The following is a 26,842-nucleotide window of genomic DNA, read 5'->3' on the forward strand; positions in this document are numbered from 1 at the left end:
GATCTTGGGGCTTGCCCTTATGAAGCTTGTTACTGCAAAAGTGAGGCTAAACCTACTTACAATTGTGCCTAAGAGTCACCCCCAGAGATCCTCATTTGTTGCTCAGATGTGACCTCTCTAAGTCAACTCTGCAGGTAAACTCACTGCCTTTCCCACTGAGTGGGACATGACTCCCAGGGGTATAAATCTCCCTGCCAATGTAGGACATGACTCGCAGGGATGAGCTTGAACCTGGCATCATAGGATTGGGAAAGCCTTCCTGGACCAAAAGGGGGAAGAGAAATGAAACAAAATAAAGTTTCAGTGGCTGAGAGATTTCAAATAGTGTCAAGAGGTCATTCTGGAGGTTATTCTTATGCATTATATAGCTATCCCTTTGCAGGTTTTGGTGTCTTGGAATAGCTAGAAGGAAATACCTGAAACTGTTGAACTGCAATGCAGTAGCCTTGATTCTTGAAGATGAGTGTATAATTATCTAGTTTACACTGTGTGACTGTGTGATTGTGAAAACCCTGTGGCTCCCATTCCCTTTGTTCAGTGTATGGACAGATGAGTAGAAAAATGAGGATGAAAAGTAAATGAATAATAGGGAGGGATAAGGGATATGGGATGTTTTGGGTGTTCTTTTTTTACTTTAATTTTTATTCTTATTCTTTTTTTGTGGTAAGGAAAACGTTCAAAAATTGTGGTGATGAATGCACAGCTATATAATGGTACTATGAACAATTGATTGTACACTGTGGATGACTGTATGGTTTGTGAACATATCCCAATAAAATTGAATTTTTAAAAAAGTAGCTTGCATCAGTATGGTAGCAGTGGAGATAGTAAGAAGTGGTTAGATTCTGGCTATATTTATAAGCTATGACCAATGTGATTTGTTGACAGATTGGATAAGTGGTGATGTGAGAAAGAGAAGAGTCAAGGATGACTCCAAGGTATTTGGTCTGAGGAACTGAAAGAGTAGAGTTGCAGCTTTCTGAGATGGAGAGAATAGGAGGAGGAGCAGGTTTCAAGGAGAGGATCACGGGCTTGTTTCGGGACATGTTGAGTTTGAGATGCCTATTAGATCTCCGAGAGAAGTTGCTTCTATAAGCAGTTGGATAAGGTGAGTCAAAGAGAAAAGTATGGGCTAGAGTTATAAATTAGGGAGCTACTAACATATGGATGGCATGTAAAGCCATGAGAAGGATGAGGTCAGCAAGGGAGTGAGTTCAGATAGAAAAGAGAAGAAGGGAAGGTCCTGAGGCATTATAGTGATTCGAGGTTATAAATACGAGGAGGAATCAATAAAGAAAATTGGGAAGGTAGGAGAAAAATCAAGAAGATTATACTGATTTGGAAGCCAGGTGAAGAACCTATTTCAAGGAGAAAGGAGAGATTGTGTCAAATTCTGCAGATAGGTCTAGTAAGATGAGGAGTGACAATCGACCATTGGGTTTTGTTATGTGGGGGTTGCTGATGATGTTGACAAGAGAAGTTTCACTGGAGTGAGGGGGCAAAAGCCTGACTGGAGTGGTTCAAGAAAGAAAGGGATAAGAGGACTTGAAGCATCAAATACACATTGAGTTCCAGATAAATGGGGATGGGGGATTTGTGGCTTCAGGGGGATATGGGGTCATAAGAAGATTTTTTTTAAGATGGCAGAAATTACAAAATGCTTGGGTTTTGTTGAGACTGATCCAGTAGAAAAGAAAGAACCATAGGAGAGAAAGAAGATCATTGCTGGAGTAGGAGAGAGGGGATGAAATCTACTACATGAGTAGGGGGTGGTCTTGAATAGGAGCTAGAACAAATCACCCCCAGTAACTGGAGGGAAGGCAGAGCACATGGGCCCAGATGCAGCCAGGTGGAAACATCTGTTAGGTCTCCCCTGACTGCTTCTGCTTTCTCACTAAAATAGGAAACAAAGTGATGATCCAAGAGGAGGAAGGAAGAGGTATTAAAGGAAGGCAGGAGGGAAGAAGAAGGTATGAGAGTCATCTAGGAAAGTGGGAGAGTGAATGGACTGGGGAACATCAGTAGGATTGCTGGGAGGCATTAAGGCCCTCATAAGGCAGGTGGCCATGAATTTGAAATGAGGCTATCATGAGACTATGAGCTGCTGTGTATGTTTTTTTTTCAGTCACTCTGCTCCGATGGAGAGTTAGATTTAACATCATAGCAATTCACCTTCCTCAGAATCATATTAACAAAACTCCTGCATCTGGACATTCCTCATCTTAAGTACAATGCATCTAGAGTAAAAGTCACTTCTGTAGGCTTCTTGGCACCATTGGAGTTTGTTTATTCATTTGACAATTTTGAGTACTCATTATCTGCCAAGATAAAGGAACTGAGTATTTTACAAATGTTCTCTCATCTACTCCTTGGAACAATTCCATGGACTGTGTAGTATTATCTTCCTTATTACAGATACAAATCTATAGATTATGCTTTTTCTACCCTATTTTGATGAATACTTATCAAGCGCCTATTTGTGTTTGGCACTATTATATGCACTAAAGGGATATAAAACAAACACGAGATTCATTCCTTCAAAAATATGCAATGCCTAATACATGCCAAGTATTGTTCTAGGCATTGGGGATACAGCAGTGAGCAAAATAAAGCCTAAGCATCCATTAAACAAATATGTCAGTTAGTGACAAGAGCCATGAAGGAAAATAAAAGAGAAGTCTAGGAATGACTTTGTGAAGAGTGACATTTGAGAAGAGGCTTGAACGACATGTGAATACCTGAAAGAAGAGCCTCCCAGGCAGAGAAGATATCAAGTGGAATCACTCTGGCCAGAGTTGCATGAGCAAGAGAGAGAATATAAGACATAAGAAAGCCAGAGTATGTGTGTCTTTGGATCAGGGCAAAGATTTTGGACTTTATTCTGAGTTGATGGAAAGGCATCATAAGATTTTAGGCAGAGGGTAACATGATCCAACATGTTTTAAAAGGATTGCTCTGATAGACTATGGAGGGAGGGGGCAGGAAGAGAAAAATCAGGGGAAATGATTAGGAGATTCTTACCGTGGTACAAACAAGACAATGGTGGCTTGGACTAGGGTGGTAGTGATGGAGGGGATAAGAAGTACTCAGGTTTGAGACCATTTTTATGGTAGAATAAGTTGGATGTGCTGATGGATTTGTGAGTACAGATAGTGCTTTCAAAGAGCTTTGCTCTAAAGGACAGCAGAGAAATTAGCAGTCGGGGAAGAATGCGGGATTAGGGGAGGGTATTTTGGGTAAGACGAATGGTATAGCATATTTGAATACCGATGGGAATGGGTTAGTAGAGAAGGAAAAATTGATGATGCAGGAGAGAGAGGGGATAATGACTAGAATGAGACTTGAACAGGCAAGAGGAAATGGATCTGAAGCTCAAGTAGTGGGATCGGCCTTAGGTAGGAATATGGACGGTTCATCCACAATATGAGAGTGAAGGCATAGACTATGGGAACAGGTACAAGCAAGGTGGCAGATGTCGTGGGAATGTATGAAAGTTCTCTTCCAATTGCTTCTATTTTCTCAGTGAAATAAGAAGCAAGGTTGTCAGCTGAGCGTGAAGAGGGGCAAGGTTTGATGAGAGAGGAGAATGAGTGAAATAACCATCTAAGAAAGTAAATCATCTAAGAGGGTAGATGACTGGTGAGATGTAATAGGATTATCAGGCAGCTCTAAGGGTCCACTTAATGTTAATTGTCATGGATTTAAAGTGAAAAAGTCAAGATATTGTCCCTGTCTTCCAGGCTAAGTGAGAAGATAAGACAAGTACCCCAAAAAACACTTATTGAGCATTTATTACGTGCCACACACTTATTTAATCCTCCGAAATCTCTGAGGAAATATTATTCTTATTTTATAGCTGAGGAAACAGTCTTAGAGAGGTTAAGGATCTTGCCAAAGGGCAACATCATATTAATAAACCGTGGGTCTCACTTTAGAACACAGACAGACTGACTCCACAGCCCAGAATTGCTAACCACCAGGCATACTATCTCCAGAATACTAAATATTGTCACATGCTGGCACAAATACACTAGTATGTTAACGATTATTGAATCCAGCTGGAAGGTATGCAGACATGCGTTTAACTGTTCTTTCAAATCTGGAAAATGTTTCTAATAAAAAGTTAAGAGGAAATAAGAAAATGATAAGTCAAAGTAAAACAAAAATTATTAAAATAAAAAATACTGCAGTGCTGTATTTGACATGGGAAAGTGTCCATGACATTAAAAAATTCTTTAAAAGCAGATGATAGATTGATAATAAATTTCTATAACTATATATGTGCTTATCTATGTATTCATTTTCATTTTAAAAATCTGGAAGAACATAAACAAAAATGGTTCCTGAAGCCCTATGGAATATGGAATTCCTATTTAGTCCCTCTTTGACCAAAAAAAAAAAAAGTTTCCATGAGAGAAAGTTTGCTCCTGAGGCTCTTTGGAGACTGGCCCAGTCGTTACGCTTTCTCTCCTCATGTTACCTGGACAACACCTTCCATTCTGGCATACTGTCATCACAGGAGGCTTGTCCCCACTGCAAAAGCATGACATGGATGGGGTGTGCAGTATTAGGTTAACAGTCAGTTGTCCAGACAAGAGGGTCATGGGTCAAGAGGCAAGTTCCATAGCCCCATGCTCTCTGATTTCAGATCCTACTTTCCCTATTGCCAACAAATCCCTGGCTCTGATCCTTCTTTAGCCATTATCCCTCTGTCTGATTCTAAGCCTATTCCCTTAATCCATCAACCCTTTTCTCTCACTCCAGCCCCTCCCCCTTGAAGAAAATCTAGACCAATCCTAAATGTCTCTTCTCAGGTGGCTGTTTCTTCTTCCACTTTCTTTCTCATCTCAGCTGTCCTTGAGAATCCTTTAGATAAGAATATGTGTCTGGACTGAACCGCACAGGCTGCCACTTTTCCCCTCAGCCCTGCCAACTGCCCTCCTCCCTGGGTCTCTCCTGAGTTCACTGGCCCTGGAACAGAGCCAGGGCTCAGCTACTGTCTGCCCCCGGGGGTTTCCCAGCTCCATTTGGCTTAAATTTACTATGAGAGGTCATAATCCAAGAGCCAGAGCCTCTGCTGGGGAGACCAGGGAAGGGTGCTGTAAGGAAAAGAAAACCCTTACCACTCACAGTGTTCCTTGAAATCTCCTAGCACCCTCTGCTGAAAAGTAGTATGGCGGGGCTTCTACCACCTGCCCCTCCTCCCTCAACTTCTCCAACCAGTTCTCAAAATAGCCACTCTGGAAATCTTGATTTCTGGATCTAGTTGCGTATGGTTTGCTGAGGTTGGGATTGGGGGTGGTTAGATCACAAGTTGTCAGCTCCCACCCTCTATATGGTATTCCATCTTTTGCTGGTCCCTGGTCCCTGCCCCAACTCTCCTGTTTATTGTCCAGAAACTCAGCAGTTTCAGATGAATCAAGGTCCTCTGGTGAGTCCACTGGCAAAGCATCAGATTAACCATACTTCAGGCAAACCAAAGAAGCACGGAGATCCACTCTGGGAGAACCAGAAACCTCATGTGCACACCTCCGGAGGATCAAGGTTAACCCACAAGAGCTGTGCTGGCGGGGGTGCATTTCTCAGCCTCTCTCAGCCCCCATGCTGGCCAGGTATGGATTCCAAACTTCTCAGGTACTCTTCTACATCTTCCAATACTTCTAACCAGAAACAGCAACCATGAAATGGTTTAGCAAATCCTTCCTCTTCCTTATAGGAACCTGCTAGGGGAACTGGAAGAATCAAGGATTTTAGAATACCACCTCACCTTATTTTATTAATAATCACATATATAATACTTACTATGTACCAGTAACTCTTCTAACCACTTCATAAACATTAACACATTGAATCCTGATAACATCCCTGTAAGTAATTATTATTATTATTTCAATTTTACATACAAGGGAGCTAAGGCCAAAGGAGGTCAATTAACTTGCCTAAGGTCATACAGCTAAGATGTAACAAAGCCAGGCACCTTGTCTCAGAGTCCACTCTTGGATATTACGCTATGCTGTTTCTCAGCCCCCAACCAAAAGCATGGGCATGTGTGTGTATGAGTGTGTGTACACTTGAGGATGCTGTCCAGTGAGAGACTGGCTTGACTAGACAAGTTCCCCCACATGGCAGAGCAATCCCAAAGTGGGAAGGAAAGTTCTCGGGGTCATCATTTCCTTCCACACCCACAGTTAGGCAGCTGTACCCAGGCCCAGCCTTTCAATTCACAGTCCCCAATGCTTTCTTCACGTACATTCCACAGGGAACACAGGGATCAGGGCCCTATTCCACCAACATGGAGAACTCTTACATATTATTTGAGGTCCCAATACTAAACCATGCCTACTAACTCAGATTCCTACTCTGCAACTGATCTAACTATCCTGACTCCGGCTTTCATTTTGATGTTTGCTCACTGGTCCTCCTGACACACACCAGGCTGACCCCTGGGGAGATAGCCACAGCCACCTGTGTTTTTTCACTCACAGGGCCAGTCCCTAGCCCTTTAGATTCTGAGAATTCCATGTGCAGGATCATCCCACTGGATTTTATTTTTAATGTCTCCCTTGCTTACATTCAAGTCTAATAGTCCCAGTTTCCAGCAGGCATGGAGCTTGGTTCTGTTCAGCCTCATTGCCCACACAGACTAAATGTTGCTCACTTCTCAAAACACACCAAACACTAATTAGCAAATGTGAGGCCCATCAACTCTCCCCTTTTCCCAGGAGACCCTAGTTTCTTTCCTTGCCTACCTTCCTGTACTCCTTTCCTCCTTACCTCTGGGCCTGACGCACACCAATGTTCCATTCCATCAGCTAGGCAGTAGCTGCCAATTCCTCATGAGTATATTTTTGTTTTCCTCTGCAGCTCAAAGTTGTGAACTCTCCTTTCCCATAGGAAAGGAGGAAAAGGAAGAGAGGGCTGCTGACACAGGGGTCTTTTTTCTTCAGGCTTTGAGGTTGCAGAGAGGAACACAACACAGCAATATCCTCCCTTTTCCTAATACTCTCCCCCAAAGTATCTACCCTTTTTATTTCCTCCCACCTTCCAGCAAAGGGAAGCACCATATACTTGCCCTGTCTACCTCCTCCCGGGGCATCTATCAGCATCCAAATGATGCCTTGTCCTTCCATCTGAACTCTTCATCTCACTCCCTTCTCCTTCTCAGGAATCTTCACAATCAACTCCCTTTGTTCTCTTACACATAAAACCTCTTCCTTTCTTTTAAACAAAAATAATAAAAAACCTTCCTCAATCTGAATTCCTTCTTCATCTACCATTAGAGCAAAAAGAAGCAGGCCTAGGACCAAGCCTTGAGGAACACTGTTTGAGTTTCCTTATTGCTAAAGGAAATACCATGAAATGGGTTGGTTTAAACAGTGGGAGTTTTCTGGCTCATGATTTTGAGGCTAGGAGAAATCCAAATCAAGGCATCATCAAGGTGAAGACTGGCATTCCAGGGCTGGCTGCTGGTAATCCTTGGTCCTTGGCTCCTCTGTCACACGGCAATGCACAGGGCAGCCTCTCTTGGCCTCTCTCTTCTCCTCCAGGTTCTGACTGCTTTCAGTTTCCGGCTACTGCCTCCATGGCTCTTTACTCTCTCTGTGCCTTCCCTATAAGGCCATCAGTAATACGATTAAGACCCACCCTGGGCCACACATTATCTGAAGTAGCCTCATCAAAAGGTCCTATTTACAAGGGCTCACACTCTCAGGAATGGATTAAGTTTAAGAACATATTTTGCTGGGGTACATCGCTTCAATCCACCACAGACACAAACGTGAAAAGGCTGAAGAGATCTTTGCAATAAGTAGTGCTGGAAAGATTGGATATCCATATACCTCCCCCCGTCCCCAAAAAATCTCAATCCCTGCCTTGCACCCTGTTCAAAAACTAACTTAAAATTAATTACAGAACTCAATGCAAAATCTAAAACTATAAATTTTCTAGAAATCACAGGAGAAAATTTTCATGTCTTTAAGGTAGGCAAATATTTCTTAGATACAACACCAAAAACACAATCCATAAAAGAAAAAATATAAATTGAACTTTATCAAAATTAAAGAACTTCTGCCCTTTGAAAGACACTCCCACAAGAATGAAGAGATAAGCTAAAGACTGGAAGAAAATATCTACAAATCACATTTCTGATAAAGGACTTCCATCCAGAATATATAATAACTTACAAATCCCCATAACAAGAAAACTATTTTTTAATTGGCAAAATATTTGAACAGACACTTCACCAAAGAAGATCCAGGATGGCAAATAAGCACATGCAAAGATGTGCAACATCATTAATCATTAGGGAAATGTGAATTAAAATCACAATGAGATACCATACTTATCTATTAGAATGTCTTTTTTTTTTAATGGCAATACCAATTGCTGGTGAAAATATCCAACAACTGGAACTCTCATACATTGCTTGAAGGAATGCAAAATGGTATAGCTACTTTGGAAAATGGTTCAGCAGTGTGCTGGTCTGAATCTATTATGTCCCCCACAAAAGCCAGGTTCTTTAATGCAATCTTGTGGCAGCAGACTTATTAGTCTTTTGATTAGGGTGGGATGTTTGATTAGGTTGTTTCCATGGATATGTGACCCACCCACCGGTAGATGAGATGTTTTGATTAAATCATTTCCATGGAGGTGTGACCCCACCCATCTAGTCATTAGTTCACTGGAGAACGTTAGTTCACTGGAGAACTGCACATTGATAAGGGTAATTTTTACTGTATGTAAATTATACATTAATTTTATAAAAAATTATTGTGGTAACATATGCACAATACAAAATTCCACATTTTAAACTACTTTCATGTGTACAATTCAGTGATATTAATTGCATTTGCAATATTTTGTTACTAAAACTGGTTGTATACTTTGAAGGACTGTATGTTAAGTGAATATATCTCAATAAAATTGCATTTAAATTAAAAAAATATATATTTTGCCTTCACCACCAAATATTTTTCATCACCCTAACAGAAACTCTGTACCATTAAACGACAACTTCCTTAGTTGCTAAGGTATTAGAATAGCTAGAAGGAAAGAACTGAAATGTGGAGGTGTAACTCATAACATTCTTTGAAATTTGCTATATAGCTACTTGTTAGGTTGTAATTTGAAAATTATCAATTTTTTGTATACATGTTACATTTCACAATAAAGAAATAACTGAAACTATGGTACTGTAACTCATAACATTCTTTGAAATTTGCTAACTACTTGTTAAATTTCACTTGGAAAGTTATCACTTCTATGTATATATACAATAAAAAAAAAAACCTTGCCATTTCCCCCTATCCTCAGCCGCTGGTAACCCCCACCTACTTTCTGTCTCTATATGAATCTGCCCAATCTAGATATTTCATATAAGTGAAGTCATACAATATTTGTCCTTTTGTATCTGACTTTTGTCATTCCACATGATATGTTCAAGGTTCATCCATGTTGTAGCATGTATCAGAACTTCATTCCTTTTTAGAGCTAATATTCCATTGTAAGCGTATGCCACATTTTCTCTATTCATTCATCTGTTGAGAGATGTTTGGGGTATTTCCACTCTTTTGACTATTATGAATAATGCTGCTATTAACATCAATGCCCAAGTATCTGTTCAAGATTCTTTGGGGTATACATATATCTAGAAGTGGAAGAGCTGCCTCTTGTGGTGGTTCTATATTTAGCTTTCTGAGGGTCCACCAAACTGATTTATTTCCACAGCAGCTGCACCATTTTACGTTCCCACCAGCAATGTACATGGATTCTAATTTCTCCACATCTCTCCAACACTTAGTTTCCACTTTTTAAATAATAGCCATCCCAGTGAGTGTGAAGTGGAATTGCACTGTGGTTTTGATTTGTATTTCCCTAATGGCTAATGACATGAGCATCTTTTCATGTGCTTATTGGCCATTTGTATATCTTCTTTGGAGAAATGTCTACTGAAGTCCTCTGCCCATATTTTGAGTTGTTTGTCTTTCTGTTGTTGAGTTATAGGAGTTCTTTATATATTCTGGATATTAACCCCTTATCAGAGATATGATTTGCAACTACTTTTTCCCATTCTGCAGGTCGTCTTCTCACTTTCTTGATAATGTCCTTTGATGTTCAAAAATTTTTAATTTCGATGAAGTCCAATTTAACTATTTTTTCTCATACCTTAATTTTTAAAATGGAAATAAAGGTTAACAAGAGATCAATGAAGACTGAAAAGGAAGCAGCCAGAAAATAGGATACTTCTCATGTCTCTATGTTTCTCTTCTTTTTATAGCCAGACTTCTCAGAGGAGCCATCTATACTTTCTCTCTCCATTTCCTCACCTTGCACACTTTCTCCAACCTACTTCAATCTATCTTCTACTCCTACACCACCGAAACATCTCTCCTTTATATAACCAATGCTTTCCAGGATCTAAATCAAATGCAAAAATTTCACTTCCATCTGCCTTGGCCTCTTGAAGCATTTAACTTTATCAATCATTTCCCCTTTCTTGAAACATATTCTCTCCTTGATCCTGTGACATCACAATCTCCTGGTTTTTCTGATACCTTTCTGGCCACTTCTGCCCAATAAAGTGTTGGAGGCTCTCAAGATTTAAGGCTAGGCCCTTTTCTGTTCTCCCTTCCTAGGTGACCTTACCTGTAACTGTGACTTCAGTTATCAACTATAGCAGCACAGTCCAATAGAACAGGGGTCAGCACACTACAGTCCACCGGCCAAATGTAGCCCACAGCCTAATTTTGTAAATAAAGTTTTATTGAAATACAGCCACACCCATTTATTTACATATTGTCAGATAGCTCCTTTGCAATACAGTGGCAGAGTTGAGTAGTTGCCACAGGGACTGTATGGCCCACAGAGCTGAAATGTTTTACTATATGACCTGTCACAGGAAAAGTCTGTAGACCCCTCCAATAATAGAAATGTTTTATATCTGTGCTATCCAACACAGTATCCACTAGCCACATGAGGCTATTGAGCACTTCAAATGTGGCCAGTGCAACTGAGTAATAAAATTTATAATTTAATTCTAATTCATTTAAACTTAAGTTAAATGGCTACACATGGTTAGTGGCTACCATATTGGACAGCTCAGAATACCACTGAGGACTGTAAATCTCCAACGTATCTCTCCATCCCAGACCTTTCCTCTGAGCATCTAAACATCCCCACCAGATGTTTTACACGGACTTCAAACCCCACGTATCCCAGACTGCATTCATAATCCTGGCCACCTATATTAGCTTATTAGCTTCCCGAGGCTGTTGTAACAAATCACCACAAACTGAGTACGATAAAGAAACAGAACTGTATCCTCTCACAGTTCTTGCAGCCAGAAGTCCGAAATCAAGGTGTCAGCAGGACGGCACTGCCTCTGGAGGCTGGAGGCGAGAATCTGTTCTTTGTCTCTTCCAGGCTGCCCACGACCCCTACCTTGTGGCCACAGCAGTCCAGTCTCTGCCTCCATGGCACACGGCCTCCTCTTCTTCAGCATCTCCTCTGTGTGTCTCTCTCTCATAAGGACACTTGTCCACCCAGATAATCCAGGATGATCTCATCTCAAGATCCATAACTTAACCACACCTGCAAGGACTCTTTTCCAAATAAGCTGACAGACACAGATTATGGGAATTTGGGCATGGGCACATCTTTTTGGGAGGCACCATTCAGCCCATTATACCACCCAACTTAGTCCTCTGCAAGTATTCCCTGCCTCGTGCAGTTGCACAAGCCAGAAACCCAGGAATTGTTCTTGACACCTTCCTTTTCCTCACACTGCATATCCAACTCAATGTTAAGTTTTGTTCACTTTACCTCCTAAACATCTCTTCATCTACTTCTATCTCCACCGCTACCACCCTAACACAGTTGTTTCTTACCTGGACCACTGCAACAGCCCAAGTGGCTACCCATGCTCTTAGGATAAGGAACTAAATTCTTACATAGCCTAGAAGACCCTACATCACAGCCCCAATTACCTCAGTAGCCTCATGTCTAGAACATAACATGTTCCTTCCCACCTCAGGACCTTGGCACATGGTTTTCTTACCCTTGCCCCCCTTTAGTCTAGTTAATTCCTGCTCATCCTTCAGAGTTCTCTTCTTAGCTTCCCAGATTAGGTTAGGGTCCTCATTATAAGTTTTCACATTACCTAGTATTTCTCCTTTGTAGCACTCATCATTTATGCAATTAAAGAATTAATGTTGCACTTAGATACTGAATGTCTCCTCCACTTCTGTACAAGCTCCTCTGAGGGCAGAGGCAGTGTCTACCTCATTCACCACCATATTCCCAGGGCCTGGCATAATGCCTTTACACATGATCTACCCTCAATATTTGTTGAATTAATGAAGGGAGCCCTGCTCTGCTTTATTTGTCCCCTGTTCTAAATATCTGAAGTTGAATTTGTTTTCAAAGAGCTGAGGGCCTCCATTCTGTAGCTAGCTGAGAGGTGGAGAAGGTCATTGCTTTTTCTCACTTCAATATATGTGCCTGAAAAAGAGCTAAAGGGGGAGAAATTCTCTAGAAGTATATTTCATATTAGCTGCACTGCAGTTATTGTATATTTGTCTCACCTGCCCTACTTAACCCCACCACCTCACCAGATTCCATTTCCTTGAAAGCACAGCCCGTATTTCCCATTTATTTGTGTATCACCAGCAGTAACTGCAACTGTGTCTTGCACATAGTAGGTATTCAATAGATATTAAAAATTTCCCCAGTCTTCAAACTCCTCGGAGTAGCAATGTGGCATATTCGGTGGAGGGTAGCCTTTGGAATCAGACAGATCTGAATTCCAACCCTGGGTCTGCACTGACTATCATCAGTTCAAATGCCAGCACTGCCATTTCTAGTGGTGTGCCATTGGGTAAATTACTTAGCCTTGCTGACCTCAGATCGCTCATCTGCAGAAGAAAGGTAATATCTGCCTTGAAGAGTGAAAAGAAATAGAGAAAATGTATGTAAAATGCCTGGCACATATTAAAATAATAAGTAGTTATCATTTTGAAGTCATGTAACCCTGCACTGGATACAAAATAGATTGTTACCAGGGTATTGCTTGGTTAAAGTACTGGAATCAAAGAGTGCATCATTACTAAGTGACGTGAAGGAAGAAGAGAATATCTGAGATTGCTTTAAGGGCCCTTGAGGCTTATTCTGCTACCCTATGAGCTCCATCAATGGTCTCTTTATCCTCTAAACCAACCCTGGAAAACGCAATCATCCCGTCTTCCCAATGACTGTCTGCAAAAATGCTGAGAATGGCTCTAAACCCCTGTTAAAGGCCTAGCAATATTCTTTTTGGACAGAAATAATATTCTGCACAGCAACTTGTAAGAAAGGAATAAGTTTCGTTTTCACATAGAGACAGCATGGAATAAGGGAAATGGAGGCAAAACCAGTTTAAACAAGCCCCAGACAAAGAGAAGAGAGAATCTGCCTGATGTAAAGAGACATGAGGTAGTATCAGAGGCGGGAACTCACAGCAAAAAAATAAAAATTTGGGGGGGCATTGGCTAATCAGTTCAAAATCTCAATAATGAGCTAGTTGGCTCTCTGGGATTGGCTGTACAAATTAAAATCTCAAAAGATGAATTAGTTAGTGTTCTCGGATAGGCTGTAACCTCTGTAGTACCCAGTCAATGGGGAAACAGGGGAGGGACTTGCGAATTAGGAGTAGGAGATTTAAACATCGCCATTCTCTTCCTCTGGGGCGCCAGCCTCCCGCGTGTTTGGCTGGACGCCCCATCTTGCAAGATTGTAAATAAATTCTTTTCTCCTCCAGAACCGAGAGAGCGTTTATTCCCTTACAGGCACCGCTTTATTTCCGACAACTTGGGGGCTCGTCCGGGATCCAAAGCTTCGGAGGGGGACCCCCGAGGTGGACAAAGGGAAGGCGCGCCCCGCTGATTGAGCGGTCTCAGACTCCGCCATTGGGGGCCCATCTCCGGCAGCTAAAGGGCCCGAGACCAGACGCTTGGATCTGCCGGTTGTGGATGAGAAAAGGGGGAAAGGGCTTGCCTCTGTTTGACCAGGCAACTCCGTGCACGGACCAAGGTAAGGAAAGTAATATATTGCCTTGGTGGTCGGGAATTCCTGATGAGTCTGGAGCTGCTTGTGTGTGACTGAGACGTGCGACATACTGCACGAAGCGAGTGCGGAGTCTCAATCTGCGGTTCCCTTCTCCCGCGAGGGAAAGGGCCAGAGACAGACGAAGCGAAAGGAACTGAGAGAAAGAAGCCCAGACAAGACTCAGGATGGGAAATAGAGGCAGTTGGCCGGCCGGGGAAGAAGAAAAGGGGACACCTATAGAGTCCCTCGGGGACATCCCTCCAGATAGCCCACTAGGTAGGATGTTAAAATATTGGACCGATAGCGATCGGACCAAGGGAAAGGACAAAAAGAAAATGATTAAATACTGTTGTTACATTTGGACTGAAGAAAGCATTTCACCACCAGACGTATTCTGGCCAAAGTATGGGTCAGAGGAGGACTGGCTCTGTGCCAACCTTGTAATTTATGTTAATGAGAAGAAACCCTTTTCTAAGGAGGAGTCTGATTATGCCACGTGCTGGCTAAAGAACAAAAAAACTCCCCTTTACCTTGTGAAAGATAAAAACCCAAACTTGGAAGATGAGTTGGTAGAATCTAAACCCTGGGACCCCTTATTAAGCCTTCCTCCTCCCTACTATTCCCCTCCTCCCCCAGGGCAGAGATTGTTAGAGTCTGAGGACCTAATAAGGTCCGCACAGGTTCCAGGGGAATCAGGAGGCCCATCGGCGCCAACTGCCCCACCAGATATGACCCATCAATGGTTGAGGAAAGAATTAATACAGTGCAAAAAGGATGTACAGAATTTTCCATTTCCAAAAACTCTTGAAGGAAAGAGAGTAAGGGAACATCACCCCGTTAAATCCCTTTACCCCTTGAGGGAGGTGCCTATGGGGCCAAAGGAAGTCGGGTATGTAAATGCCCCATTAACGAGTGCAGAAGTAAGAAATTTTAAGAAGGAGATGAAATTGCTAATAGAGGACCCAATGGGGCTGGCTGAGCAAATAGATCAGTTCCTAGGCTCTAGCCTATACACGTGGTCTGAACTTATGTCCATATTAAACATCCTCTTTACAAAAGAGGAGAGAGGAATGATAAGAGGGGCTGCTATGAAAGAATGGGAAAGGCAACACCCGCCAGGGCAAGGGGTGATGGCAGCAGAGCAAAAATTTCCAAATACTGACCCTGATTGGGATAATAATGATAAAGAGGATAGGGCACAAATGAAGGATCTCAGAGACCTCATTGTAGAGGGAATAAAATTGGCGGTACCCAAATCTCAAAATTTGGATAAGGCCTTTGAGGTAAATCAAGAGAAAGATGAGTCTCCCTCTGCTTATCTACAAAGATTGAGAGAACAAGTAAGGAAATATTCAGGTATGAACCCTGATGACCCTGTAGCCCAGGGAATGTTAAAGGTCAGCTATGTGAAGGGATCTTGGCCTGATATTCGGAAAAAGATTCAGAAAATAGATGGATGGATGAATAAGCCATTGGAGGAGTTATTAAGGGAAGCACAGAAAGTATTTGTAAGAAGGGAGGACGAAAAACAAAAGCAGCAGGCTAAAGTCATGATAGCCACTGTTGACCACTTGGTCAAGAAAAGATTAGAAACAGGAAATGGGGGATGCAGACAGAGGCGAGATAGGGGAGGGGGCTGGGCTGATTTAAAAAAAGGAGCAAGGAAAATGCAGAACTCTGCAGGGTGTTATCATTGTGAAAAGCCTGGCCATTTCAAAAGGGAGTGCCCAGACTTACAGAAGGAGGGTCGAGTTATACCGCTAATGAATTTTGAAGACTAGGAGAGTCAGAGGCTCCTCATCTCAGAAGCCCACCGGGAGCCTTTAGTAAATTTAAAGGTGGGCCCATATCAAGAGGAAATTACATTCTTGGTAGACACTGGAGCAGCTTGCTCCTCTGTAAATCATCTTCCAAAGGGGGCCAGGCTCTCTGGCAGTTCCCTCACCGTCACAGGGGTAAAAGGGGAGGGATTTAAAGTTCCCATTCTTGAACCTACTAACATTTGTTGGGAAAATAATCAAATCATAGCTCCCTTGTTGCACATCCCAGAAGCTGGGAGTAATTTATTAGGAAGAGACCTAATAATACCTATGGGACTGGATTTAGAGGTAAGGAATGGACGGATTGAGGTTTTGGCCCTGCTCACTGAAGAAGATGAAAGAGACATTAAGGAGGAGGTATGGGTAAAAGAAGGAAACAGGGGAGGGTTGCAAATTCCCCCAATTAAAATCAAGTTAAAAAAAGGAAGGGGAGGTCGTGTGCCAGAAACAATATCCTATTCCTCTTAAAGGAAGACAGGGACTCCAACCCATCATTGAGGGTCTCCTTCGGGATGGACTCTTGGAAACCTGTATGTCCTCTTTTAATACTCCCATTCTCCCCATTCAGAAACCAGATGGTAGCTGGAGAATGGTGCAGGATCTAAGGGCCATTAATAAAATTGTCCAGGTTCGACACCCTGTAGTTCCTAATCCTTACACTCTCCTGAGTAAAATTCCCTTCCATCATAAGTGGTTTAGTGTAGTAGATTTAAAGGATGCCTTCTGGGCCTGTCCCCTTGATCCAGAAAGTAGAGACCTGTTTGCCTTTGAGTGGGAAGATCCCTTCAATGGGCGAAAGCAGCAATACAGATGGACGGTCTTACCTCAGGGTTTCACGGAGTCCCCCAATCTCTTTGGGCAAGAGTTAGAGAGGGTACTGGAAAAATTTCCAGTCCCACCTGAAATCACCCTTCTGCAATATGTAGATGATCTATTAATATCAGGTAAAGAAAGGCAAGTGGTGGCTCAAGCTACGAAAAATCTACTGAACTTTTTAGGGGAACAAGGATTAAGGGTATCTAAAAGTAAACTGCAATTTGTAGCAAGGGAAGTTAAGTACCTAGGCCACCTCATAAGTGAAGGAAAAAGAAAAATCCATCCAGAAAGAATCCAGGCCATAGTAGAGTTGCCTCTTCCTCAAACAGAGAGCTAAGAAAATTCCTGGGATTGGTAGGGTACTGTAGATTGTGGATAGATTCTTTTGCATCTCGAACTAAAGAGCTATACCAAAAATTACTAGAGGAAGAGCCTGACAAGATAGAATGGGAGGAAGTGGAAATAAAGGCATTAAATGAACTCAAGCAGGCACTGGTGCAAGCTCCTGTTCTAGCACTTCCTTCCCTCGAAAAACCCTTTCACCTGTTTGTTACAGTAGATAAGGGAACAGCTTTGGGGGTCCTAACCCAAATCTGGGGAGGCCAAAGAAGGCCGGTGGCTTTCCTTTCGAAGGTTTTAGATCCAGTCTCTAGGGGGTGGCCTGGGTGTGTTCAAGCCATTGCAGCAACTGCCCTTTTAGTAGAAGAAAGCAGGAAATTAACCTTTGGAGGGGCATTAGTAGTTAGTACTCCTCATCAAGTGAGAACTATTCTGTCTCAAAGGGCAGGGAAATGGTTAACTGATTCTCGAATCTTAAAATATGAAGCAATCCTAATGGAAAAAGATGATTTGGTCTTAACAACAGATCATAGCCTAAACCCGGCCTCCTTCCTCTGGAAGGGGCCTGAGCAAGTAGAGACCCCTGAGCATGACTGTTTAGACCTAATTGAATACCAAACTCGAGTCCGACCTGACCTAAGGGATCTTCCCCTGCACTCGGGGGAAAGACTGTTCATAGATGGATCCTCCAAAGTCCTAGAAGGAGAAAGGCACAATGGCTATGCAGTTGTGGATGGGATAACTTGTGAAGTAAAAGAAGCTAGCCGATTGCCCAATAAGTGGTCAGCTCAAACTTGTGAATTGTATGCACTAAATCAAGCCCTCAAATTATTAGAAGGAAAGGATGGTACAATATACACTGACTCTAAGTATGCCTTTGGGGTAGTCCACACCTTTGGAAAGATCTGGGAAGAAAGGGGATTAATCAATAGCAAAGGAAAAGAACTGGTTCATGGGGAATTGGTGAAACAAGTATTAACCAATCTACTCTTACCTAGAGAAATATCAGTGGTGCATATAAATGGACACCAGAAGGGACCTACTTTTGAGGCAAAAGGCAATAGGTTGGCTGATGAAAAGGCTAAGGAGGCCTCTCTCTACCCCCCTTTAAAAATAATGATCCTAATACCCTCTATCCCTAAGGAATTTGGGGTCCCTACATTCTCTGCCAAAGAAGTAAAAGAGTTGAAACAGTTAGGAGCAACCTTAAATGATCAGGGGAAATGGTTTCTCCCAGATGGCAGACAAATGTTAAATAAACAAATAATGAGGGAGATATTAGCAGTCCTACACCAGGGGAGTCATTGGGGGGTACAAGCCATGTGTGATGTAGTACTTAGACAATTTGGATGTGTAGGCCTTTATACAGTTGCTAAACAAATCTGTGAGCGGTGCATAATTTGTCAAAAATTAATAAAAGGTTTTAAGAAAACAGGTACAAGGGGGAAGAGAGCCGGGCCTGAGACCATTCCAGAGCATTCAAGTTGATTATACTGAAATGCCACCAATCGGTCGTTTAAAATACATTTTGGTAATTGTCGACCACCTCACTGGATGGGTGGAAGCCTACCCTCTATCCTCAGCTACAGCATTGGGAACTTCTAAAGTTATCCTTGAACAAATCATTCCCCGTTATGGGTTAGTGGAAAATATAGACTCTGATAATGGCAGTCACTTTACCTCCTGTGTGTTGCAGAATGTCATGAGAAGCCTGGGTGTCACTTGGGACTTCCACACTCCCTGGCATCCACCATCCTCTGGGAGAGTGGAAAGAATGAATCAAACCATAAAGAAACATCTTTCTAAATTAGTTTTGGAAACAAAGTTACCTTGGATCAAGTGCTTACCTATAGCTCTACTAAGAATCAGGACTGCCCCTAGAAAAGAACTGGGAATTTCCCCTTATGAAATGCTTTTTGGTTTGCCTTTCCCCAGGTGGACTGGAGAGCTCCCCTCCCTAGACACAAAAGATCTTTTTCTTAAGAATTATATACTGGCCTTGTCTTCTACTTTATCATCTCTCAGGCACCGTGGACTGCTGGCTCAGACCCCGCCTCTTGAATTTGCTGCCCATCGACATCAGCCTGGCAGCTGGGTTCTGATCCGGTCGTGGAAAGAATCCAAACTTCAACCGATCTGGGAAGGACCCTATCAGGTCTTGCTGACAACTGAGACGGCAGTCCGAACGGCAGAAAGAGGCTGGACTCATTACACACGAGTGAAGGGACCGGTGCCTGAACCAGACGATAAGTATCCAGCAACTCAACCTGAATCCTGGAAAGTGACTCCTACCTCAGATCCCCTAAGGATCACTTTAAATAGGCAACAGTTGAAAGAACATACTAGGAGGGAGGAAGGGCTGAATTAAACCCTATGTTTGCATTGTGCTCTGTGTATAGCTTAATGATGAAATTGCTTATACTGATCATAATGTTCTATATTCAAGGAGTAACAGGTTCTGCTAAGCTGGTTATAAGTGTAGTCAAAGGCTTAAAGTCTCAAACTGTACAATTTGATGTTTGTCAAGTAATGAGCTGTAAAAATCTAAAACGTCAGCAACAACTGAGTGAGGAATATAAGCATTTATGTAAGCAGACTGTTCAAATAGAAAGCAAGATTGTTGGGGGGCGAACATTTGAGAGTATAACTTATGAGACACCTAACCCCTGTTATTCTTGGGACACTGCTTGGTGGACCACACAGTATGAGGGATGGGTCTTACCCAGGTTGGAGGAAAAACCATTAAGGGAAACTTGGCTGGAATTTAACTCTCCAGTTCAAATTGACCCCAAGGTCATTAGAACACTTAAGACCAAAGACTTAAAGCAAACCACAGAAATAGAGACAGGTTATGGAAATACAAATGCCTGGGTAGAATGGGGCAAACATACCATCCAGAGTCTAAACAGAAGTGACTGTTATGCTTGTACAACCAAACAACCCACTGTTCAGATTATGCCCTTCCCCTTGGGGATGAAAAAGCATGAAAGGGAGTTTAAATGTATAACACTCCTCTTTCAAAATGCTACTCCTGGTGAAAGTTGTAGTACGTTGTCCTCCCTTTTCCCTCCAGTCCAGAAGGGAAGTGTCAAAGCCATACCAGCGTCTCACCTCGGTCCCGGAAACCACTCTGCCTGTCTCTCCAGATGGGAAGAAGGGCTCCAGGATCTTGGTACCATGGCTCTGTGTACACAGGTGTGGAATGTGAGCAAGGATAGTACTGGCAACTTCTCCAGCCTAACTATACCCCGAGCAGACCTCTGGTGGTACTGTGGGAAGGGCATCCTCTGGCCAACACTACCTGAAAGGTGGGGAGGAACCTGTGCTCTGGTTCAATTGGCTATCTCATTTACCCTGGCATTTGAAAGTAATAAAAAAGTACCAACCCAAGGCAAAGGAGAAAAGAAAAATGTACAAAGTGTACCTAGTTACTTCAATAAAAAAATGTTTGTAGATAGTATAGGGGTTCCCCAGAAAGTTCCTAATGAGTTTAAAGCTAAAAATCAAGTAGCTGCAGAATTTAAATCATCCTTATTCTGGTGGGTCACCATCAATAAAAATGTCAATCATCAGCTAAAATTTATCAACTATACCAGGGATGTCATTAAAGAAATAGCAGAACAGTTAGATGCCACTAGCCGAATGGCATGGGAAAACAGAATGGCCCTAGACATGATGCTAGCTGAAAAAGGAGGCGTCTGTGCTATAGTTGGGGGAAATTGTCGCACATTCATCCCCTATAATACCGCGCCTAATGGAACTATCACCAAAGCCCTACAAGGCTTAACAGCCTTATTTCAGAAACTAGAAAAGAATTCTAGCATTAACAACCCACTCATAGAATGGTTGGAAAATTGGTTCGAGAAATGGAAAGGAATTGCAACATCTATTTTAATTTTCCTTATCATTCCAGCCAAAATGTTTATAACAGCTGGGTGCTACATAATCCCGTGTGCTCAAAGGCTAGTTCAAAAACCCATCAAAACCACTAGAATCAAAAATAAAAAAGATCCGTATGATGAGGAATGTGAAAAAGCCCTTAGCAAATTTGAGAATCTAAAATGTGAAAACTAAAAGTGTTTAAAAAAAAAGAGGAGGGAATCTGTAAGAAAGGAATAAGTTTCGTTTTCACATAGAGACAGCATGGAATAAGGGAAATGGAGGCAAAACCAGTTTAAACAAGCCCCAGACAAAGAGAAGAGAGAATCTGCCTGATGTAAAGAGACATGAGGTAGTATCAGAGGCGGGAACTCACAGCAAAAAAATAAAAATTTGGGGGGGCATTGGCTAATCAGTTCAAAATCTCAATAATGAGCTAGTTGGCTCTCTGGGATTGGCTGTACAAATTAAAATCTCAAAAGATGAATTAGTTAGTGTTCTCGGATAGGCTGTAACCTCTGTAGTACCCAGTCAATGGGGAAACAGGGGAGGGACTTGCGAATTAGGAGTAGGAGATTTAAACATCGCCATTCTCTTCCTCTGGGGCGCCAGCCTCCCGCGTGTTTGGCTGGACGCCCCATCTTGCAAGATTGTAAATAAATTCTTTTCTCCTCCAGAACCGAGAGAGCGTTTATTCCCTTACAGGCACCGCTTTATTTCCGACAAACTGCAAATGCCCTGTCTGTAGCCCTGGAGCCTACAGGTTAGGAGTGTACACGTGGGGCCTTAACTATGCAGCACCATCTCCAATGTTCATGTTTCACGTCAGGGAACCCTTAGGCACCCTGGCTGCTTTTCTAAGTTGCAAACCACAGGGAGAAGTTTAGTTCTCAGCAGCAAATAAATCATCTCTCCTTGGTCAAGACCTTTTGTCTACCTTAGTATCACAGAGATGACTGTGTAAGTATATTCCGTGCCTCAGAAGGATACTTTGTTAGTATTATCTTGACAAAGCACTGAAAACCAGGCAAAGACGTAGCAACTGAGATGCTGTTTTTCTGCTTCCACTATTGGGGAATAGGTACCCTCTAACTCTAGCCCGACTCACCCTGCCCCCTTCTTGGCTGAGTTTCTTCCTTCCTTTGTTTCTTTCATCTTTAATGGTGTTGCCACAGCAACCATTGTTAACCAGAAGAGGCAAGATAATGTCACTCCCTCTGCTCCAGGCAGCAGGTAGGAACTAACCTTGGGAAGGGCAAATACACAGATTCCCCCATCTTCCTCATTCCACTGGGCTCTTTAAAGAGGGCTCACAGGTTGTCAACAGACAGGAACAAAGAAGCACCTCACCTGTACCTGGACCACATATACCCTGCATTAGCATGAGACAGCCTGGATACTATGCAAATGAAAACACATTATAAACACATTACAGTACTGCTGAATTATTTTAGACGAATAGGCACAGGTACTTAGAATCCTGTTCTACCATCCAGGGCAGGGAAAACTTATGAAGGACCTGAATCCTAAAAATCCTAAATATGAGCCAAAAATGGCTCCTTTCTTGCCTTTGTGTTGACACAAATCCTAGGCTTCATAAGCTCCCTGGCTCTAGAGGTACAGGAAGTGAAGAGAAACAGGAGTTAGTGCATTTGCTTAAGTGGCAGCAAAGAGGCCCTGGCTCCCCAGAGGCCCTTCTATTCCTGAGAACATATTCTCTCCCAATGTTAAATGAAGGCCACTGCTAAAGGACCTTCCAGGGAGCAGCCTCTGGGGTCCGCTGGTGCCCTGGAAGACCCTAGCCTGCTTTCTGGGAGCACTGCTGGAACTGTTCCAATGTTTTCAGTGCAGCAACCAGCTGCAGCCCTCAAAAAGCTTCAGAAAGACTTGCTCAAGGTCACCCTCAAGATAATAACAGAACAAGAACTAGGAATCCTTACTCTAGGTTCTACATATACACAGTCCTCTCCTAACATATGGAATTTAACCCAGATGCCCTATTTCTCAGATGCCTCCTAGGACAGGAATAGGTCCTCAACAGTCCTAGCTCCCAAACCCCACCCTCACCCCCTGGAGTCTGTCCCTCTCCCTCAGCCACCCCACCCCTGTTTCCTGGAATAGAAGTACCCCCCACTGGAGTGAGTGGCAGAATTCTTTGGCCATGCCAGCTCATGGTATGCAGTGAGTCAACAACCCTGGTCCATTCCCCCCAGCATGGGCTGCCACAGTTTAATGAGTGGTTATTTGTGGTGCTCTGTATGCAGCTTGGAGCTGTGCCTGCACCCCATACTGGGGGGTAGGGGGTGGGGGGAGAGAGTAGTGCCAAAGCATCATTTATTACTATAATCTTCAATGTGCATCCCACCCATGGCATTAATGTCCCAAAATAAACGTATTAAACCCCCCACAGCTTACAAAGCAAACACTCAGCTGGAGGGCTTTGTGTGGGAGGGAGGCAGCACCAAGGGCAACAGAATGGTAAATGGCACCTCTTTTCTCTGGGTGGGGGGTTGGGAAACCTAGGTGGGCATGTCCTCAGTAGTCAGCCTTAGAGCAAAGCAGAAATCAGGCTTGAGCGAGGAGAATGTGGCAAAGTCTAAGTTTCTAAGCACTTGTTTATAGGCATCTGCAGGGATGTAGAGCTCCTAGAAAAAGAGGTTTGGGATTTGCTTCTAACTTAGCTTACTCTTGCAGCTAGAAGAATTCTGGGACAAGCCAAGCCATTTTAAGCAGCAAGTTAGGAGTATGGATTTAGAAAATCATGCACTTAAGACTTTGGAATCCCAGTAGGCTTTCATCACTTACCTTGCCAGCATAGTACATTCTTCTTACCTTCTCTTACATTTCTCCTCCCAAAGACTTTGTACTCTTTGCTTGGAAGCCAGTAACTAAACAAAAGCATACTAAATACCCAGGGCCTAGTTGGCCATCAGCTTTTACTTAGACACCCACTTTCCCAGACTAGGTCCTCCAAGTCAAATACTTTAGAGTTAAAAGAATTGCTGTCATAGCTGTATGCTTTATTTCAGAAAGAAGCCTCTCTTTCTGGTCCCTGATGGTTGGCAATTATGAAATCGATGATGGACACCAGGAGCTAAGAACCCATGAAAAGAGGGCTTCTGGACTTCCCCTTTCCCTCACTCCTATCAGCTTAGGTACTCTGCTCCAGCACTTTCACTGCACCCATTGTAAAGGTGACTAGACATCCTGCATAAGGAAAGATATACCTGCCTTGCCTAGTAGTCTACCAACATGTACCCTATTGATAAATATCATCCCATGCTGGTCTCTCCTCTTTATCATCTTGTTCAATAAAGCTTATGTTTATGCATTTATTAATTGACACTGCTTAAATTTCTTATAGAAAGTATCCATAATTACTACAGTAATTAAAAATTCCAGTTAAATCAAATCATTCTCTATTCACTGGGGTAACATGTAAAAGGCATCCTATGGAAAGTTCTTTTGGGAAGTGAAGTTAGCAGTACTGCTCCCTAGTCTTGGTTCTACCACTGTGTAAACTGGATAAGTTCTGGGACTCTGTATCCTCATTTGTAAAATGAAAAAATTGGACCAGATGATCCTTAGGGTTCTTCAACAGGTCTAATATTATATCACTAAAATATTTTGGTATTTTATTTGAGGTTTTTTGATGCAATATACACTGTGTTTTCATCTTGAAGAATTTTGGCATAACTAAGTTTACTTTTTTCCCCATGATAAAACAAGACTCATGAAAGACAACTTGGAAATTCAGAAAACTATAAAGAAAGCAGGGAAGGGATCCATAGACTCACCAATACAAAAAGACAATTATCGAACTGATCCTGCTTCCTCCCCTTCCCTCTCATCCTTAACTCCATAACTTCCATCAGTTAAGACCCTCCACAGGCAGACGTGAAAGATTCATCAGGTTTGTATATTTGGACTCTGGCCACATTACTTTTGGTTGCCCATCCTTATAGAGACGTAACCCTCTAAGAGGCAACTGCTCATAGCTTCAGGTTGGGAGAAAGAACTATTCATATTCCTGGGTCACAGAATGACAAGGTCATACACTTCTTGCAGCCAGAGTCTTCTCCTGCTCAAGCAGCTAAAGCCAACAACCTAAATGGGTGACTAAGAAAGGGATGAGCATTTCCATCCTTCATTGAAACCAGGGAAAAGTTATTAAACGATAAAAGATAGACAGTGATCCAGAGCAGTCAAGGCCTGCCTGCAGCTGAGGATGCAGACAAGCTGGAGAAGAGTTCCCGCAGCTCCTCTGCACACAAATGCACACACACTCACACGGAAATGCTCTGCTGCAGTACTGAGTGACAGCAAAGAGCCATGAAATCAAAGCAGAATCAAAGATCCTCCCCAGCAGTGCCCCTTCCCCAGGACCCCTACATTTTTAGTGGTCTGGAGGCTCCTCCCTAGTTTTTGTTCTTCAAGTGAAATGGGAATCTCTTAAAGGGATCCCACATCCTCAAATTTCCTGCAGTTTCTCTGAAACAAGAAAAGAAGCAGGTGGGGGAGGTGAGGCTTACATAAGATTCGGGGTGCACAGAGCTTTCCTGGCCTGAAAGAGGAGACCCATGGGGCTGGGCTGAGAGAAATGAAGCAGTTTGGAATCTCCCTAGAGCTGCAGAGCACTGGGCAACACTTCCGTCTTTCATCATAGATTTTATAAGAGGAAGAAAACAGGCTGGGTCTTGGCCTCTAGGGAAACAGAGACCCTTTGGGGATCCGGTTCAGAGACAGTTGGTCTCTGTGTACACCCAGGTGGCTGCTTCTGGATTTTAAAAATACTCATCCCTGAAGCCAGGCTCAGCTCCGTATTAGGAGGCAGCTTTGATGGCTAAATTGCTAGTTAGAACCAGTTCACTCTGACAGATTGGGAGGCTGGGCAGCCCTGCACATGCTGACAGCTAGTCCCCCATCCAAGGATCCTCCTCTCATTATTCAACTGAGGCTAGCCACGCTCAGCTACTGAGTCAGGAGGAGCCACAAGATTTGACTTTCCCCCAGAACACCGAATTTGTTTTCCTTGTCAATGAAACAGCTCTGCCAACTCTACCAAATACCACCCTAAATATCAGCTTCTGAGAATGTCTTTTAGATGGGCCATGCACTTCCCCTCAAAAAGCACAGTGTAACAAATACCCTTCATTTGGCATAACCTTCAAATCACAAACTCCCGGGGAGTGACTTGAATTGCAACTTTCAGATTTAGAAACAAACAATAGTGGGGATGGTGAACCTTAGACCTCAGTAAGGAAGAGCAAAGAAACCCTTCGTGAAACATTAGGGCTGAAAGAAGGGAGAGGAGAAAGTTGGTCCTTTTCTCTCTCCCTCTTTCTCTCTCCTTCCTCCCTCCCTCCCTCCCTCCTTTCCTCCCTTCTTTCTTTCTTTCCTTCTTCCCGTCTTTCTTTCTTTTGGCACCATGGTCACAGTCACAGTAGCTGGGGGACTAGAAACCACTTGGTTCATCTGTAGCCTCAAGACTAGCTGAATTTTCCAAGATAAACTTAGTGGACATGGTAGCCAAGACAACATAGTGGCATTTTTAGTAGAAGCCAGCATAGCATGGTTTCACATGAAGATCTGGGACCCAGGCTCCAGGGTCCTGTTCCTTCACTAAACGAGAATCCTTGGGAATTCTCCTGCTAGATTCCTGTAGTACTCTAAAATAGAAGAAAGAAACAGGGAGATAATAATAGCTAACATATATCTAATGCCTATGCTGCCAGGCACTGTTCTTTTACTTGGCACACACTATGTTATTTAATCCTTAGAACAACCGAAATAATTTTATTTCCATTTTACAGATAAAAATCTGAAGCACAGGAAAGTTTGGTAACTTGCCTAATATCTAGTAAGTAATGGAGCTGGGGTCTAGCATATAGCCGAGAATTTGGATTTGA

At 42.8% G+C, this 26,842-nt stretch overlaps 1 protein-coding gene across 1 annotated transcript in view; it reads right to left on the reverse strand.

Moving 5' to 3' along the window:
- The window catches only part of PCP4L1 (Purkinje cell protein 4 like 1), a 30,886-nt gene that overhangs the window by 2,656 nt on the left and 1,388 nt on the right, over positions 1 to 26,842 (reverse strand). The gene's annotated exons all lie outside the window — the stretch shown is intronic.

This window comes from Choloepus didactylus, chromosome 2 (assembly GCF_015220235.1).
Source record: "Choloepus didactylus isolate mChoDid1 chromosome 2, mChoDid1.pri, whole genome shotgun sequence".
NCBI classification, from domain to species: Eukaryota; Metazoa; Chordata; class Mammalia; order Pilosa; family Megalonychidae; genus Choloepus; species Choloepus didactylus.